This window comes from Haliotis cracherodii, unplaced genomic scaffold (genome assembly GCF_022045235.1).
Source record: "Haliotis cracherodii isolate W230 unplaced genomic scaffold, xgHalCrac1.p SCAF_17, whole genome shotgun sequence".
In the NCBI taxonomy this organism is placed as follows: domain Eukaryota; kingdom Metazoa; phylum Mollusca; class Gastropoda; order Lepetellida; family Haliotidae; genus Haliotis; species Haliotis cracherodii.
In genome coordinates this window covers 14,412,657-14,432,152 of record NW_027266272.1, presented here as the reverse complement: position 1 = coordinate 14,432,152, position 19,496 = coordinate 14,412,657, and positions in this window count along the sequence as shown.

The window sequence follows — 19,496 nt, the reverse complement described above, 5'->3', positions numbered from 1 at the left end:
GAACAAAATCATCTTCGGTCATTCCTCATGCAAAATATCCTTTACAAAAATATTCTCAGACATATCCTGACATGTTCTTTGACTCCTCGAAGAAAACGACGTTGGAAAGACGATTAGCTAATAGGCAAGAAACTGTCAGCGCTATAGGTCAATTTGCAGTAACAGAAGCGGCTTGCATACCGGATGGGACGCATGCGCACTGCTTATTGATACCACTTCCGCCGTGGTACTGAAAGGCAAAACAGCCGGAGGCTTTTCATCATGGGGAGAAAATTCACGGCTTAACACCACTCTCAGCTCATTTCAATATAATTTTTATGTAGAAACAGCCACGTTGCATTTCCTTATCTGTCGGGAGTTTGACAAATACAAGTGACAAGTGGCATTTAACTGCTTTCACGTACAATTTACAAGAAGGTGAAGCACCAGCGAAGCACATGTTCAGAAAAAGCTCATCGTGATTATATGATTTCACACCTTGGGGACAATCTTTTCTCGCTGTAGCTGATCTTAAACCATACGTAACCGTTCCACTGCCGTCAATAGCCGCACGCTTACGACCTTGAATGCCCTAACTGACGACTGTCCAAGGATACAACTGTTACCTAACTCTAGCTACTTTTCCAGCTGAGACTTTAGTATCCTCGTCACCAAATACCTTGGGTGAGAAATTGTTACTCAAACTTATATAATATCACCTCTAATTGTGACCTCGACTTTCCAGCGCGACGGTCGTTACTGGGAAGACCACCAATGTACCGTTCAACAAAGCGATCTTAGTGCGACGACTACCGTTAGCCTATGTTACATTATGAGATTTGCTATCCTCTTAGCACTGAGATCGCTTTTTTTATAAACAGGGCAATTATAGTCTGCGTGAGTGCAGATATTCTCCGTCTCATGTGGCAGTGATACGGAAAAGTTTATCCCAAAGGCTTGTATCCAGACAGATTGTATTTCAATATCAAGACACGAAGCGTAAAACAATGTTCATTATGGTGTACAGGAAGAACTTTTCTTCTACAAATATGAAAGTGTATTAATAAGACTCTCAACTTAATTGTCATGTGTAACCAAGAGAGATAATGTACAGCATGGAACTGGATCGTTTATCATTTGCTTCAGAAAGGAGGTGAGATGAAATTGGGTTTAACGTCGCGTCCAAGGTTATTGCATTTATATAGCGACGTGCATGCTCGTGTGTGTGGCTGCTTGAACTAGTCAGGGCTGATGCCGATTAATAGTGCTAGATCACTGAGATACCATGCCGCAGTTTAAAATGATTACCCCATCCAGACACAGTATACTGACTCCGAGCCGACCAGTTCTTGTTTAAGACCCTTTATCCCTAGCCCCAGAGAGGGTAACAACAAGTACCATCTTTTTACGTCTTTTGGTATGACGCGGCCGGGGATCGAACCCTGGACCTTTCGCTCTCCGGGCGGACGCGGTCGCTTCAGAAAGGGATGATTAGTCATAGGTTTGTGTAATATAACATGGTGAATGTGTATCGATCACTTTAAAACAGTGGTGACTACAGAATAAGGTTTTACTCTCTCTCTCTCTCTCTCTCTCTCTCTCTCTCTCTATATATATATATATATATATATATATATATATATATATATAACATGATGCAACTACCGTGTCGACGCATAACACTTGTGCTTCATCAAGGTCGTTCCTTGCCTGCACAAAGAGCGGAAGGTCAGTAGTTTGATCCTCGTCATATCAAAAGACGTGCATGACGTCGCTACATAATTGCACTGATCTTGGAAACCAACTTCCATCGCACATTTAGAAAGACGCCAAGATATTACTGAAATATTTTCAGTGCACCTTTAAACCTAACTAACCCACTCTTAATTTCACTTATATATGATTTTATGCCGCTTATACACTATTCCAGGAATATCACGATAGGGACACCAAAACTGGCGTCACACATGTTGGAGTCTAACCAGGACGTGGCGAGTGACAGCTTCAACCTCAAGACTGCTCCACCGCCCCAACTCACTTATGGAGAGTTATATTTATATGTGTGAGACCAGTGAGACCCTATGATATGTAACTATAGAGAAACGATGCAGCAACCCCGGCCGTCTACTCTGCCAAATGTTGAGAACCTGTTGGTTATTTATCCAGTATCTAAGAATAAATGCAGCTCCAATGTGCCCCATGCGTTTCTGTTATCGGGCATTAATTACATAATGCCGGATATGATATATTACTGTCTCCTATTGCTATGACTTCGTTCTGCAATTCTGATACAACCTTTGAAGGCATCTCACTCAGCAGGCTCCGTCTGATTATCTTGACCATAAATCACGACGGAAGGTATATTTAAATACCAGCATAGGGATTCCCCAATGCCTCCTTTCACCACATACCATAAATATTATGTTCAACCATTTATTGTAAACAACATAAAACGTCAACGCCGGGGAATAACTAGTCTCGATTATCCCCCGAAACAGATTCCATTGACCGTAAACGGCAAAATAGCGTTGCCAATTATATGAATCGATCACTGAATATCAGTGACACCAGGTGTTCGCGAAAAGGGAAAGCATGCCCTGCCCTGCAAGTACCATCCGCCACTCAACTCATGTTTCAGGATAAAGAATTCATTTGAAACTTGAAAGTTGAATGTTTCACAATAGAACTGATTTTTCAGCACTTTCTAAATCTGCTAGAACGTGGGGGCAAGGGTGGCCCAGTCGTCTTAGGTGCCGCGATTCGCTGTGCAGAGTTGCATCCCGTGGACACGCCAGAAACCTATGATTGTGGGTTCGAATCCCGGTTCGCCCTGCCTATGTTTCTAGGTTTGTCAGCACCATACCCATGCTCGTGGGTTTCACCGAAGTGATAAACGCCTGAAACCTGCATCACCTCGGGCTTTCCTCCCACATTAAGCTGACACGCCGCGATTTAACTGGAATACTGTTAAAAGCGTCGTTCAACACAACTCACTCACTCACTCACTTCTAAGACGTGATGGATGATTATGTGGGTGTTTCAACAACACGGCTTAAAGTGTTGTTTTGTTTTTTTACATATTCTCGGAAACAGTTTGCGTCAGATATATACTTACATATACATGTTGATATTCGTTGGTGCTTTCAGTTGCATGTAGTCGATGTTGAAATGAATATGTCTTGTTTTAAACTACACATGATACCTTTCAATTTTAGTGTTTACAGTTGCAATGGCGTTCATATATATATATTTATTATTCCAGTAATTGTGACCAAAACATTCTTTAATGCTTGACATGTGACATGAGGATGTAAATTATTCATACTAATGTGGCTAAAATGATGCAATATTACACGATATACACGTAGCCATTACCTCATCATACAAAAGGCAAAGTCGAGGCAATGTAAATTATAATTTGAATAAAGAGTGTGCAAATACCCTCCATGTATTGTCGATCACCGACATTCAAATAAACCTTAAAAAACATGAATCTTCATAATCAACATGTGTTATGTTTTCCATTATGACGTTGGACATTTCCTGATCTGTTTTGGTTGTTGCTTGGTTCAAGTCTTAACACCCTGATATATGCCGTCAGGCAAGATACCTTACATTAAACATATAACATAAGACTCCGAATTTAGACTGTACCTAATTATTGTAGATTTAAAACGTCAATTCCGGAGAATAACCAGTCTCGATTACCCGCCGACACAAATGCCATTGGGAGTGTTGACATAACGATTACATTGTCCTCATGAAAATAACTCGACATCCAGGGGGTAAATTTTAAAGCGTTTTTTCTTTCATCCCAACACAATATGAATAATGAAATGCATCAAATAAGACTATGCTGTCTACATCGATAAAATATAGATGAATTGTTGTTAAAATCGGATTGAAACCCAATTCACTATCTCAATCGAAATCTTTCATGAGTCATTCTTTTGTGCACACAATTATTTGCATACTTGCTAATGTCTTGAATTCAATATTCACGTATATAATAGTTTAAACGTACGTCTTTAGAACAAGGTGATCTTCGGATTAAGGTTGCATGTCATGTATGGTGCTTGAGATAGCCCTATATCCTCCTGTCTGACCGGGAGTCCAGTACACACCGCGCACCAGACTAATATGTAATGATTTTTTGATGAGTAGGGATGTGGGGTTGGGTGGTTGTGTTATCGTGTGGAGAAAGAGTTAAAAAACCCATCATAAGCCCCCTTGGCTATTACGATGGCTAGTACTGTATTATTTAAATCTACTTATATTTTAATTATTTCGCAAATATGTTAAGAATGGTGATTATTTTGGAATGATCTCATACTTACCCATGTACGAGCATACCTAACACTTCCCAACATACCTTATTCACATCTAAGTATATATGAAAAAACGAATTTAAAGACATTTTTGTTTAATTCAAAAAGGTATATCAAGGTACTCAAGCAATGAAGGGCAAGACATAGCCCTCAAAACGGGATATTCGCCACATGTTTTGCATTTATTGATCGCATGCTGGCGTATATACGTTTTCACATGGTCTTTAAATATTTAAAGGTATAAATAGTGCACATATTCAATATGTATATCAATGTAACGCACATCATAAATTTTTGCACCTATGGAGATAGAAAATACTCAAGAACAAATCAAAAAAGATAAATACTGCACAACATGGAATATAAATGTAAAATACTTCAATTAAACACACTTTATCACAGAGTAAATAACCAATTGTGGAACAATACTTAATGCAAGGGGTTTACAATGTAAAACACTTCAGAGGAAAGTAACAATGCGATCAAAGAAAATGTTTTGTAAATAACTAAAAAACCAAAACCGTTGGCTTTTCAGTCAGATCGGGATACTGGGATTCAACATCGCGGTCTTATTAACACTTTCCCAATGATGGATGTCTATCCAAGATGACCATGTCAGTCATGATCAGTATGTTATCATCATCTTGACCGAATACGACCACCCCTTAAATGAACCCCATGGGGTTTCCGGGAGAGAATTGGTCCCATGTAACCAATCCCTGCAATATGAGGGGAGTTTAATGGATCGGGTTGTCACATAGCCATCGGATTGTTCTGATTAGTTACAGGTTGTCGTCATGTAGATGAAAGGTTGCAAAATGCGGTGAAAAACAATAGCTACTCACATAACTGATTGAGGCGGCGAAAACAACCAAAAAATATATAAGATATAATAGCATCCAGAATGATCGTTGAAGATCCGGGGTAGAATTGGTCTTCAGCAACCCATGCTTGTCGTAAAAGGCGACTATGCTTTCAAGAGGCGACTAACGGGATCGCATGGTCAGGCTCGCTGACTTGGTTGATGCATGTCATTGTCCTCAATTGTGTGGATCGATGCTCATGATGTCAATCACTTGATTGTCTGGTCCAGACTCGATTATTTACAGATCGCTCTCACGTAGCTGGACGATTGCTGGGTGCGGCGTTAAATAACAAACAAGAACATCAGAATGATCGCATTTCGTGAAGCTCCGATGCAATCCCCTTTCTCTCACGGTGCGATGGGGTGGCCCAGTTGTCACGCTCGAGACCCGGGACACTGACTGTTTCGCTTATTCCTTTCACATATAACCGCCTCCGTAGTCTAGAGGTAGAGCGTCCGCCCGGAGAGCCGAAGGTCCGGGGTTCGATCCCCGGCCGCGTCATACCAAATGATGGTACTTGTTGCTGCCTTCTCTGGCGCTCGGCATTAAGGGGCTAAAACAAGGACTGGTCGGCTCGGAGTCAGTATACTGTGTCTGAGTGGGGTATTCATGTTAAACTGCGGCATGGTATCTCAGTGTGCTAGCACTATAAATCGGCATCAGTTCGGACTAGTACAAGCAGCCACACACACATGCATGCTCGTCGCTATATAAGTGCAATAATCTTGGACGCGATGTTAAACCCAATTTCACCTCACCTCATCTCCTTCCACATACACAATCTCCGAAATTAGCTAATTATCTGTTGGGTGTAATGTTTTTTGTAATAAACTTATAAATAGTAATCCCCCGAAATCAGGTTCTGGGGTTTCTCTGATTAGATGTTGTTATTTTCAAATGTTTAAATGCGACAAAGCCCTTTCTTTAATCATAAGAAAGAATAGAGTCCATTGTACGAATCCGACAATATCAAACACATGTGAATCAAGATTACACCAACTGTTCACGAAACGGTGAGTATGGTACAAGTCAAAATAGGGAATTGCATTTGACAACAGTTTTGCCACTGATGCGTCAAATTTTCAAATGTCCTCCACATGTCATCCGTAAACCTTTCGAAGCCAATTCGAAGTCGCTCACACGTCGTGAGATTGGGATTAAGGTCCTCTTTCGGCCATTTTAACACGGATAATGACGAGGAGTTTAAGGTGATAGTGGCACTTACCTCGAACGAACGTTAATGTATTTTTTTTCTGAGGTCAGTGACCTAATGGCCCCGTGACCTTGTTAAACTATTAACGGCTGAACAAACAGAATAGTCAAAAAGGCGCCAAGCGTAAACGCCCTCGCTTCAATATTCAAGTATAAATGTATAGTTAATGACATAAGGTTTGAAGACGCTCAGTTCATTTATTCAGATCATGTCTTGAAATATACACTTAGTTGTCACATTTGTAGGGATATAAATGCAAGAATATCGATGTAATACCCCGTGAAGATCAGATTTAGAATTGGTCTTCGGCAGCCCATGTTTTTCGTAATTGGCAACAAACGGAATAAATTGCTCAGGTTCGCTGATTTGTTTGATGCTTGTCATCGTATCCCAATAATTGCGTAGACATGACGTCATAGCTAGAATATATAATTACTGAACAATAACACACATCGGCACACTTTAGAGATGAGTAGAATAATAAAAGTATCAAACGAAAGAGTGTTTCTTTGAAATGATATATTTCTTTCCTTTCCTACAATTTACTTGCTTTCAATATTTTTTTCTGTGTGACGTAGATGTTCATTTTTTTCTTGAACTGGGCCAAGTTTTAACATAGGTTGAGTAGCATTTATCAGATATTCGGAGTCAACTACAAATAAATGCTCAGGCCGAGACAATAATAGACTGCCCTCTCACTGCGTTGTAAAACGAACATATCTCTTAGAAATTTCTCTTTGCTTGTCAATAGCAGAATCTCCAAACTTGAGCGCAGTAGACATAATTCGCTAGAGAATCGATTATCCGACGAAACAGATTCTAATGGGTATAAAAGACAAAATAACAGTGAACAATATATGAATGATTCACTGTATATCAGTGATGACACAAGGGCAAGCACGCCCAACCTTACCGGAACCGCAACTCACACAATTCGCACAAAAATAGTAAGCGTTTGTTGCAACACAGAAGTACTGCTGGTCGTACGACGGCGGTCTGTAAACAAACATTCAAGTTAAGAACCGGACAATTTGTGACAGGATAGCGCATTTACTGAATTTGTTGAAAATAAAAACAAGTACTGAGATTGTGCTTCTTATAAGTAAAAACAAAATACGTTTAAGAAATATGTACACTTCCTAAACAAAACAGTTGTCGAAAGTATATCCCCACTCTTCAAACATAAAGAAAAATGGGTTAATTGTCAACGAACTTGGTATTGCTAGTCCAAATACAATAATCGGAGCACATATTCCTTAATATATAGCAGACAAGTACGTGCCAGGGGAACCGTGAAGATCCGGGTTAGAATAGGTCTTCAGCAACCTATGCTTGCTGTGAAAGGCGACTATGCTTGTTGTAAGAGGCGACTTATGGGATCAGGTGGTCAGGATCGCTGACTTGGTTGATGCATGTCATCGATCCCAATTGCGTGTTGGACCCGTGAAGATCCGGGGTAGAATAGGTCTTCAGCAACCCACATTTGATGTAAAAGGCGACTATGCTTGTCGTAAGAGGCGACTAACGGGATCAGGTGGTCAGACTCGCAGACTTGGTTTATGCATGTCATCGAACCCAATTGCGTGGATCGGTCTTGATGACATTAATCACTTTATTCTCTAGTCAAGACTCGATTTTTTACAGACCGCCGTCATATAGTTGTAATATTGCTGAGTGCGGCGTTAAACAACAAACCAACCAACCAACCAATCGCGTGGTGGATCGATGCTCATGATATTAATCACTGGATTGTCTATTGCGTCACAATTCGTTATGCAGAGTTGTGCCCCTTTTGCACGCAAGAAACCTTTGATAGTGGTTGTGTCTTCTCTATTCACTGTGCACAGTTGTGTCCCTTAGTCCAGCCAGAGGCCGATGATCATAGATTTGAATGCAGGATTCGCCATGATTATTATTCTTGTTTTATCGTCATTACACCACCCGTGCTCGTGTGTTTCGCCAAAGTTATAATCGCATAAAACCTGCATCCCTTCGGACCTTCCTCCGACATTAAGCTGACACACCGTGATATAAATAAAAGCAACAAAACCATTTCCATAATCAAAAGAAATGTCTGCAGGCTAATTTTGTTGTTGTTGTTGTTGTTGTTGTTGTTGTTGTTGTTTAACGCCGCACTCAGCAATATCCCAGCTATATGTCGACAGTCTGTAAATCATCGACTCTGGACCAGACAATCCAGTGATTGACATCATGCGCTTCGATCTTCGCAACTGAGATACGTTGACATGCATCAACAGGGTCAGCGAGCCCGTTAGTCGCCTCTTACGACAAGCACAGTCGCCTCTTACGACAAGCACAGTCGCCTCTTACGACAAGCATGGGTTGCTGCAAACCTATTATACCACGGGTCGTTCCCTCATTTATCAAAGTGGCAGTCAATGGTGACGGATGACATATCGTAAATTTGTATGAAGATGCATTTTAAAGGCTAAAAGGGTAATTGTTGACACAACGTGTCGTAGGTTCAATGTTTTGATGTCAAAAAGTGATTACATTTTAAAACTTAAAGCGATTTTATTTTCTACGATCTTCGACTTAGTCTATACATCTGTTCTATTGTTAGGTTGTGAAAGTATGTCGGTGAACTAATCTACACCAATTGCCGACGATCAATGTCGACCACATTGCACAATTACAGACTTGTTCGACCCCTAGATTGTGGTGCATAAAATCAAAGTTTATAAGTTACTACCGTGTCTCATAAATGATCAAAACAGATTAAGATGGCGTTTTACGTAATTTCCTTTCACGTTTATTAAAAATATCAAACGCCATGTTTTAAAGAACTCAGTTGTTTGGCCTCAGGTCGTGAAAAATACCCAATAAAACGTATTTGTCAATATTGTTTTGTGCTCAGTGTGTTTACATTATGCCATCTTCAGTGGTTCGTAATGGTAAATTCACATTTCTGTCAAGACATTCTTGTTTAGTGTTGGAATGACGGGATATTTTATGAATATGCATGGAAGTAGTCAACTTTTCCTTTTGAAAACATTTGTTTTGGCAACATTCCGTCAGTTTTACATTAGGGAGAATTTCTGTGACATCGCCGTTTTACATTTGCAATTTTACTCAAGTTGGTGATCTATCGCTGAGATGTGCTGGTTAGAAAATATAGTTATTTCACAAATTAACAAAAGTATTGCTTCACAATAAAGATTACAGTGCGTCATCACATACAATGATTTCAAAATATTTCTTCCCGACATGACAATTATAAATAATAATTTAACCCCGGGTTTTATTCATTTCAATTTGTATTGCTCCTCCTTTCAGGGAAAACAGTTATTGAAGCAGTGACAGAAACAAATATTCTGTCTGTAACAAACACACAAGTCCCCATTTAAACAAATGATGTCTGATTCAATTCCTTATTTTGACTTCTACCATATTTTACACTGTGTTAGTGTCAGGAGTACAATTAATTTGCATGTGTTTGTGAAGCGTGCCTCCTGTGGGGCAGGATACGCTCACCTTTCGCAAACACCTAACATCTCTGTCAGAGGGTGATTCTTAAACACATGCTTATAATATCGTCCGAATCGTACAATGGACTCTTCCTTCAGCATGATTATGGAACCCGTGTAGATTCGGGGTAGAATAGGTGGATCGATGTTCATGATGACAATCACTGCATTGTCTGGTCCAGACTCGACTATTTACAGACCGCCGCCATTTAACTGGAATATTGCTTAAACAACAAACAAAAAAACAAAGAATACTTATAGCAGATAAGACGATGTTACGTCATGGTCTCTGAATCCATATAGACAATACGAGGGGTGTCTCATAAGTTTCCGGCCTCCATAAGTAATTTGCGATTTATATAAAAACTGTTGTACTTATTTTTCAACAATATCTCCCTTGACCTCAATGCACTTGTTTCACCGTTTCTCTAGCATATTTAACCCGTCAGAAAACCAGTTTGTCACGTGACCCTAAAAACTCCTCTACAGCAGTGATGACCTCCTCATTTGTCCCAAATCTTCGGCCCCTGAGTACAGATCATCTGCATAATATGCACCGTTAATGGTGGAACGCCCGCGGAGTCCCAGAAAACGGAGGCCATGACCTTGCCACTTGACGATGTGCTTTTGAACTTTTTGGGTGTTGGTGACGTCACATGCTTCCATTGCATGCTCTTACTTTTTGTCTCTGGGTCAAAATGATGAAGCCAGGTTTCATCCTGAGTAACATTATGAGCCATGAAAGCACGTGGATCTCTCCGAAAATCTTCCAGAAGCTGTTGACTAATCATGACCCTCTGACTTTTTGTCCTTCAGTCAACATTCTGCGCACCCTACGTTCAACTGATGTTTTACTCATGTCATGTGCAGTAGCTAACTGTCTAACAGTTACTCGTCTGTCCTGCATTATTGTATCAAGAACAGCTGCAACTTCATCATGGGTAGTCACTTCACAAGGACGACCAGACCGTGGTTCGTCTTCAGTGCTGCGTCTGCCCCCTGTAAATTCAGCACACCACAGTTTGACCGTACTATACGAAGGAGCATTGTCACCTAATGTTTGTATCATGTCATCATGAATTTGCTTTGGCGTTAACATTTTTAAATGTAGATACTTAATAACGACTCTACATTCGGTCTTCTCCATTTTTTCCAATGTGAGGGGGTCATGCTGTTTGATAGCAATTTATAGGAACTTGTAGCGCGTGGGATTCATGTTTTGCGTGTCATCCACGTGCAGAGAAACTGTTCTAGCTACAGGCGCAGTTTGGTTGAGTTTGGGCTATCCGTTCATGTTGAGGCTGGAAACTTATGGGAAACCCCTCGGAGGGTCTATCATGGGTACTCTACGTGTCGATCCAGGCAATTGGGATTCGATGAAATGCATCAACCAAGTCAGCCTGACCACCCGATCCCGTTATTTTCCTCTTATGAAAAGCATAGTCGCCATTTACTTCGGGCACGGGTTGCTAAAGACCAGTTCTAACACGACCTTCTCGGAAAAATGCTATATTGATTGCATTGGGTTCCTCATGACATTCCATGTACAATTCCCATAGTGAAGACAAAGCCCTCATGTCATTCTATGTTCAATTCCCATAGTGAAGACAAGGTCCTCATGTCATTCTATGTACAATTCCCATAGAAAAGACAAGGTCCACATGATATTCTATGTTCAACGCCAATAGTGACGACAAGGTCCTCATGACATTCTATGTTCAACGCCCATAGTGAAGACAAGGTCCTCATGTCATTCCATGTACAATTGCCAAAGTGAAGACAAGGTCCTCATGTCATTCCATGTACAATTCCCATAGTGAAGACAAGGTCCACATGATATTCTATGTTCAACGCCAATAGTGACGACAAGGTCCTCATGACATTCTATGTTCAACGCCCATAGTGAAGACAAGGTCCTCATGTCATTCCATGTACAATTCCCATAGTGAAGACAAGGTCCTCATGTCATTCAATGTACAGTTCCCATAGTGAAGACAAGATCGTCATGTCATTCCATGTTCAATTCCCATAGTGAAGGCAAGGTCCTTGTGTCATTCTATGTTCAGTTCCCATAGTGAAGGCAAGGTCCTCATGTCATTCAATGTACAGTTTCCATAGTGAAGACAAGGTCCTCATGTCATTCCATCTACAATTCCTATAGTGTAGACAAGGTCCTCATGTCATTCCATGTACAATCACCATAGTGTAGACGAGGTCCCCATGTCATTCCATGTACAATTCCCATTGCAAAGACAAGGTCCCCATGTCATTCCATGTACAATTCCCATTGCAAAGACAAGGTCCTCATGTCATTCCATGTACAGTTCCCATAGTGAAGACAAGGTCCTCATGTCATTCCATGTACAATTCCCATAGTGAAGACAAGGTTCTCATGTCATTCCATGTACAATTCCCATAGTGAAGACAAGGTCTTCATGTCATTCCATGTACAGTTCCCATAGTGAAGACAAGGTCCCCATGTCATTCTATGTACAATTCCCATAGTGAAGACAAGGTCCACACGTCATTCTATTTACAGTTCCCATAGTGAAGACAAGATCGTCATGTCATTCCATGTTCAATTCCCATAGTGAAGGCAAGGTCCTTGTGTCATTCTATGTTCAGTTCCCATAGTGAATGCAAGGTCCTCATGTCATTCAATGTACAATCACCATAGTGTAGACAAGGTCCCCATGTCATTCCATGTACAATTCCCATTGCAAAGACAAGGTCCTCATGTCATTCCATGTACAGTTCCCATAGTGAAGACAAGGTCCCCATGTCATTCCATGTACAGTTCCCATAGTAAAGACAAGGTCCCCATGTCATTCCATGTACAATTGCCAAAGTGAAGACAAGGTTCTCATGTCATTCCATGTACAATTCCCAAAGTGAAGACAAGGTCTCATGTCATTCTATGTACAATTCCCATAGTGAAGACAAGGTTCTCGTGTCTTTCCATGTACAACTCCCATCGTGAAGACAAGGTCCCCATGTCATTCTATGTACAATTCCCATAGTGAAGACAAGGTCCACACGTCATTCTATTTACAGTTCCCATAGTGAAGAGAAGGTCCTCATGTCATTCTATGTTCCACTCCCATAGTGAAGACAAGGTCCTCATGTCATTCTATGTTCCACTCCCATAGTGAAGACAAGGTCCTCACGTCATTCTATTTACAATTCCCAAAGTGAAGACAGGATCCTCATGTCATTCTATGTACAATTGCCATAGTGAAGACAAGGTCCCCATGTCATTCTATGTACAATTGCCAGAGTGAAGACAAGGTCCCCATGGCATTCAATGTACAGTTACCATAGTGAAGACAAGGTCCTTATGTCATTCTATGTACAATTGCCATAGTGAAGACAAGGTCCCCATGTCATTCCATGTACAGTTACCATAGTGAAGACAAGGTCCTCATGTCATTTTATGTTCCACTCCCATAGTGAAGACAAGGTCCTCATGTCATTCCATGTACAATTTCCATAGTGAAGACAAGGTCCTCATGTCATTCCATGTACAATTCCCCTAATGAGGACAAGGTCCCAATGTCATTCTATATACAATGCCCTTAGTGAAGACAAGGTCCTCATGTCATTCCATGTTCAATTCCCATAGTGAAGACAAGGTCCTCATGTCATTCCATGTACAATTCCCATAGTGAAGACAGGGTTCTTATGTCATTCCATGTACGATACCCATAGTGAAGACAAGGTCTTCATGTCATTCCATGTACAGTTCCCATAGTGAAGACAAGGTCCCCATGTCATTCTGTGTACAATTCCCATAGTGAAGACAAGGTCCACACGTCATTCTATTTACAGTTCCCATAGTGAAGACAAGGTCCTCATGTCATTCTATGTTCCACTCCCATAGTGAAGAGAAGGTCCTCATGTCATTCTATGTTCCACTCCCATAGTGAAGACTAGGTCCTCACGTCATTCTATTTACAATTCCCATAGTGAAGACAAGGTCCTCATGTCATTCTATTTACAATTCCCATAGTGAAGACAGGATCCTCGTGTCATTCTATGTACAATTGCCATAGTGAAGACAAGGTCCCCATGGCATTCAAGGTACAATTGCCAGAGTGAAGACAAGGTCCCCATGGCATTCAATGTACAGTTACCATAGTGAAGACAAGGTCCTTATGTCATTCTATGTACAATTGCCATAGTGAAGACAAGGTCCCCATGTCATTCCATGTACAGTTACCATAGTGAAGACAAGGTCTTCATGTCATTTTATGTTCCACTCCCATAGTGAAGACAAGGTCCTCATGTCATTCCATGTACAATTTCCATAGTGAAGAGAAGGTCCTCATGTCATTCCATGTACAATTCCCCTAATGAGGACAAGGTCCCCATGTCATTCTATATACAATGCACTTAGTGAAGACAAGGTCCTCATGTCATTCTATGTTCAATTCCCATAGTGAAGACAATGTCCCCATGTCATTCTATTTACAATTCCCAAAGTGAAGACAGGATCCTCATGTCATTCTATGTACAATTCCCATAGTGAAGACAAGGTCCTCATGTCATTCTATGTTCCACTCCCATAGTGAAGACAATATGCTCATGTCATCCCATGTACAATTGCCATGGTGAAGACAGGGTCCTCACGTCATTCTATGTACAGTTCCCATACTGAAGACAAGGTCCTCATGTCATTCTGTGTTCCATTCCCATAGTGAAGACAAGGTCCTCATGTCATTCTATGTTCAATTCCCATAGTGAAGACAAGGTCCTCACATCATTCCATGTACAATTCCAATGGTGAAGACAAGGTCATCATGTCATTCTATGTTCCACTCCCATAGTGAAGACAATATGCTCATGTCATCCCATGTACAATTGCCATAGTGAAGACAAGGTCCTCACGTCATTCTATGTACAGTTCCCATAGTGAAGACAAGGTCATCATGCCATTCCATGTACAATTCCCATAGTGAAGACAAGGTCCTCACATCATTCCATGTACAATTCCCATAGTGAAGACAAGGTCATCATGCCATTCCATGTACAGTTCCCATAGGGAAGACAAGGTTATCAATGTTTGGCCTAATCATTCACAATACACAGTTATTAAGACGGCATGTTGCTCTCCTCATAACGATTGGATTTAAGTCCCATCCGGCATATGGAAGGCCCCCACCCGTGGGGCAGACAAGTACAGCAATGGCGTACCACTGTGAGAGAGGGAAGATAAGTACATCCAAACGAGTCGCGCAACATGGGACTAATTAGATAAATTCTTCAAAGTAAGTGGGGTGTTGTGAAAGTCATAAATATCCCAATAATAGACATTTATTAGGAAAAGCTGAGGGAGCTAGTGTTTCATCATAAGTTATTTACACACTTCATGTAATGGATGTTCGCCTTTATCATGCGTAATTTCAATAAACCGTGTACGTACCAACTGATGTAAAGTGTTTGGCATGAACAAGCTTACATCTACGGTCTTTACACATCAAACATAAAGGACAAAGTATGATCTACAGGATTTAAACAAAGGCGACAAAAAGGATTTCCATAATCATAAGAAATACCTGCTGGAAGGAGAGTCCATTGTACGATTCCGACTGTATCATGAGCAGGTGTGTGTGAACCACCAATCAGGTAGTGATGAAACCAGGAGTTCGCTAAAAGATCAGGGTATCCTGCACTAACGGTGGCACCGTCACAAACACATGCAAAGTCAAGTAACTGTTCACCTGAGAATTCACTGGAACGTAAACATATGGTTAAGAATCTTTTAGAAGCCAATATCGAAGACATCAGATGTATTCCATGGCCCAAAATACTGAATAAAGAATCTTAATCTTAATCATACAAATGAGGGTAGTAATTTGCCCATTACAGAATTTGCATGTTTGTGGCAGCATTAAATGCATACTAGATAAGGCTAAAATATGTCGAACAGGGTGATATCAAAGGTTTCTGGGAAATCATTCCTGATAATTCAATAAAAGCAAGTCTTCAACCAAAGCTGATGGAATCGATATTTATACAGACAGAACGAACATACCGTATTCGACGTAATAAGCGCCCAGGGCGCTCCCAAAATTAGAAATAGGGGGCTCTTATCAGAATATAATTTTGGCGAGAAAAAAAAACAGAGTTGAAAGATCGTTCTTGGTTTATGCTGACAGCCTGAAATGATACAAAAGAAATGTATGTGCGTATCATACACGACGGATATATTTTCCTGAATTTAATTGCCCATAATTAAGGGTGCATATTACGCATGAGTGCGTATTATACACGAATACATAAGTCTTGTGTACATTGATCAATCGGAAGGGCAGCAAATTGGTATTGTTCACTAGCTAATATATCAGCAAATATCGTCGTGGGCGCTTATTACGTCAAATACGGTACAGCTGAATACTCTTGGGTAACCGACTTGCTCATAGTTACAGTTTCATTTGAAGTTTCACAAAAATGGCAAGATAGGAAAAACAAAACCAGTTATGGAAAAAACCACTATACTTTTCAACCATTATTTCAAAGTTCACAGTACGTTAACATTTAAATTTTCAGATACCTATCATCATTCACATGTTCCTACCTCCGAGTCATCTTTTGGAAATGCATGTGGTAGCCTTTTCTCGAACATTTGGTGTCATCACTCCTTTTCATTGATCCGTTCATAGAATTTTTCATCTCTAAATGACATTTTACGTCCTGTTTTTGAAGATACTCGAGACTGATTGTACTCTAGCATTGACGTTTTGAATTCATTGTCATGCCACTCGCTGCCAATGTGTTCCGATACCCATGTGATGAGGGTGCATTGTAAAGCGCCCGTCAAACACTTTGCATTAGAGCACGTTACTTACTGTCGATATGCGCCACTTCAGAATAGAATAAACGACGAAGGAAGGGGCAGTGGAACTTAAAGGCAGTGGAAGAAGGAGTGAGTTCACTTGCCCAACTACTTCTCCTCACCACTGTCGAATCGATCATCCTGTGATCACTCCCTAGGGTACTCAGTACCTAGACATAATCTGAGAACGTTTTTTAAATGCTTGAATCATAGATCCCTTTAACCTTGCTTGGCTTTTCAGGATCGACATTAAAGCCCCCGTAGCGTTTTGTACGTGACTGACTAGACTTGGAGAGTAAAACCACTTGTTAAATCTCAGGACGTAAAATGGCAAAATCTGGTGTGATAAAATGGATTTATTTCTTCCACATGCTATCACAAAAAATATCTCAGCCGTTAATTAGAGTTGCTTTTAGTTTACTTATCAACGTTCAATTGTTGATTTTTTGTTTCACTCCACGCATCATTTCGGTCAAATCCATCACGGCCAAGATGGATTTCCGGTAAAAACACGTTCTACGTTCATCTTGACTCATGCCTCATGTAAAATATCCTTTAAGATTTTTTTCCAGCAATTTTTCCATATTTTGGCTTTCAACAAGAAAAAGAAGTTTGAAAGACGGTTAGCTAATAGGCAAGGAACTGTAAGCGCTAAAGGGCAGTAGCTAGTAACAGAAGAAGCTTTCTTACCGGATGTGACGCATGCGCACTGCTTATTGATTCCACTTCCGCGGTGGTACTGAAAGCCTAACTAGCCGGAGGCCCTTGATCATAGGGGAGAAGACTCACACCTAAACGCCACTCTCAACTCATTCTGATGTAAAAATGGCACTGGTGTATTTACTGACTTGTTGAGGGGTTTCGAGAATACAAGAAATGGCATTCAACGTGTTTTACGTATACTATGCATATCCTCTGGCATAAGTGATTTGCTTCCTTGGCGGAAAATGCACTCGCAATGCGAGTACTTTCTTTTGTGAAAGTACCCGACTACACTGAATATGTGGGTACTTTGAACATGAAAATCAATATTAAAGTACGTGGAATATTTATCCCGCGTTGGCAACTGAATTGATCGGGTGGTGATCGGGTGGTGATCGGGTAGTGATCGGGTAGTGAGGCTAACTGGTATGTTTGTCTGTCACTACTTGTGACTGGTGCTCAGGGACAACATGAGAACGTGAAAGGTTCCAAAATTTTATGGTATACAAAAATCACTACACGATGTTTATGGATTACTGGAACTGTGGCGACACAGGCCCTGGAGATATCGGGAAATATAAAACACATACTTGTTTGTTGGCAAGTTGCTCATAATATTCGATTATTTACAAGACCACTCACTCACTCACTCACTCACTCACTCACTCACTCATATATCTGTATAATCTGCCTAGGCCACTGCGTGAGAATATCAAGGCTAAACATTGTGTGACAATACACCTCTGCACAAATTTGTTGTCGCCATTGCTGTTGCTGTGAACTCCTTGAACACCCCCCGTATTCGCAACCCTCAAATTTCAACCTCTTGATGAAAGTACTCTCTGGCAAACATTATGCAAGTGATGATGACATCATTTATGCTGTGGATGACATTTTATGCCGCCAGATCCAGACACCAGTGTGATCCAGGCACTCCAGCATAGTTGGCAAAAGCGTGACGACCTTAGAGGCGATTATATTGACATCACATGCAGTTGGGTTCAGAACGTTTCAGCCACCATTCGTATGTTATATATCTGTTAATATAAATTTCTTATAATCATTAACATTTCAAAAATTTGGTGTTCAGGGGCAACGACGTATTTTTTAATGATAATTGTAAAGTGTCCCGCAGTTTTGAAACATGGCAATGCAAATGAACGAACAACGACCTATATCAGACATTCTTCGTGTTGACCTTTCCTTGTTTGTTTGTTTGTTGTTTAACGCCACACTCATCAATATTCCCGCTATATGACGGCGGTCTGTAAATAATCGAGTCTTGACTAGACAATCAAATGATTGACATCATGAGCATCGATCCACGCATTTGGGATACGCATGCATCTACCAGGTCAGCGAGTCTGACCACCTGATCCCCTCAGTCGCCTCTTACGACAATCATAGTCGCCTTTTACGGATTGGTGAAGACTTATTCTACCCCGGATCTTCATAGGTCCACCTTCCCTTGTGGCACTCACTATTGCTGAATGTACCCTGCGACGTACCTTGTTTCTTCAGGCTTAAACTGCAATAGTGTCATGTTTGAATCAACACAATATATATCCCAGCATACTAATCTCGACTTTCTAGACAACCGTAATGTATGGCATAATTGATAATCCGTGGTTTCTTTTGAGATAACCGAGTGAGCATACTGCATCTTGACCACACCGACCAGCTAGTGCAAGTATGACCAACGCTGTAAGCGTACGATGACCAGTCAGGCCAACCATTGATGAAATTCTCTTTTCAGTTTGATCTTACGACAAGCATAGGCCATTGGTCGATGAACAATTGAAAGAGGTTAATAGCATTCTGTGTTATTGAGTACACAGTTGATGCCCCAAAATATGAGATAAACAATCACGCAGTAAATATCACAGGCCTTGGGTACTTGTTGACGTCCCCTAACTGCAAACTGCAAATGCTCGTTATGTCCATCAGTTCTGTATTAAGACGCTGTTATAATTAGAACATCATTTAATGTGACCGTAAATAACGTCTGGAACGACTTTATGTTGCTGTGGGAACGTCGTGATGTGTCGACCGTCTGGGTTCGGCAGTAACGAGGCAGTAACGGCG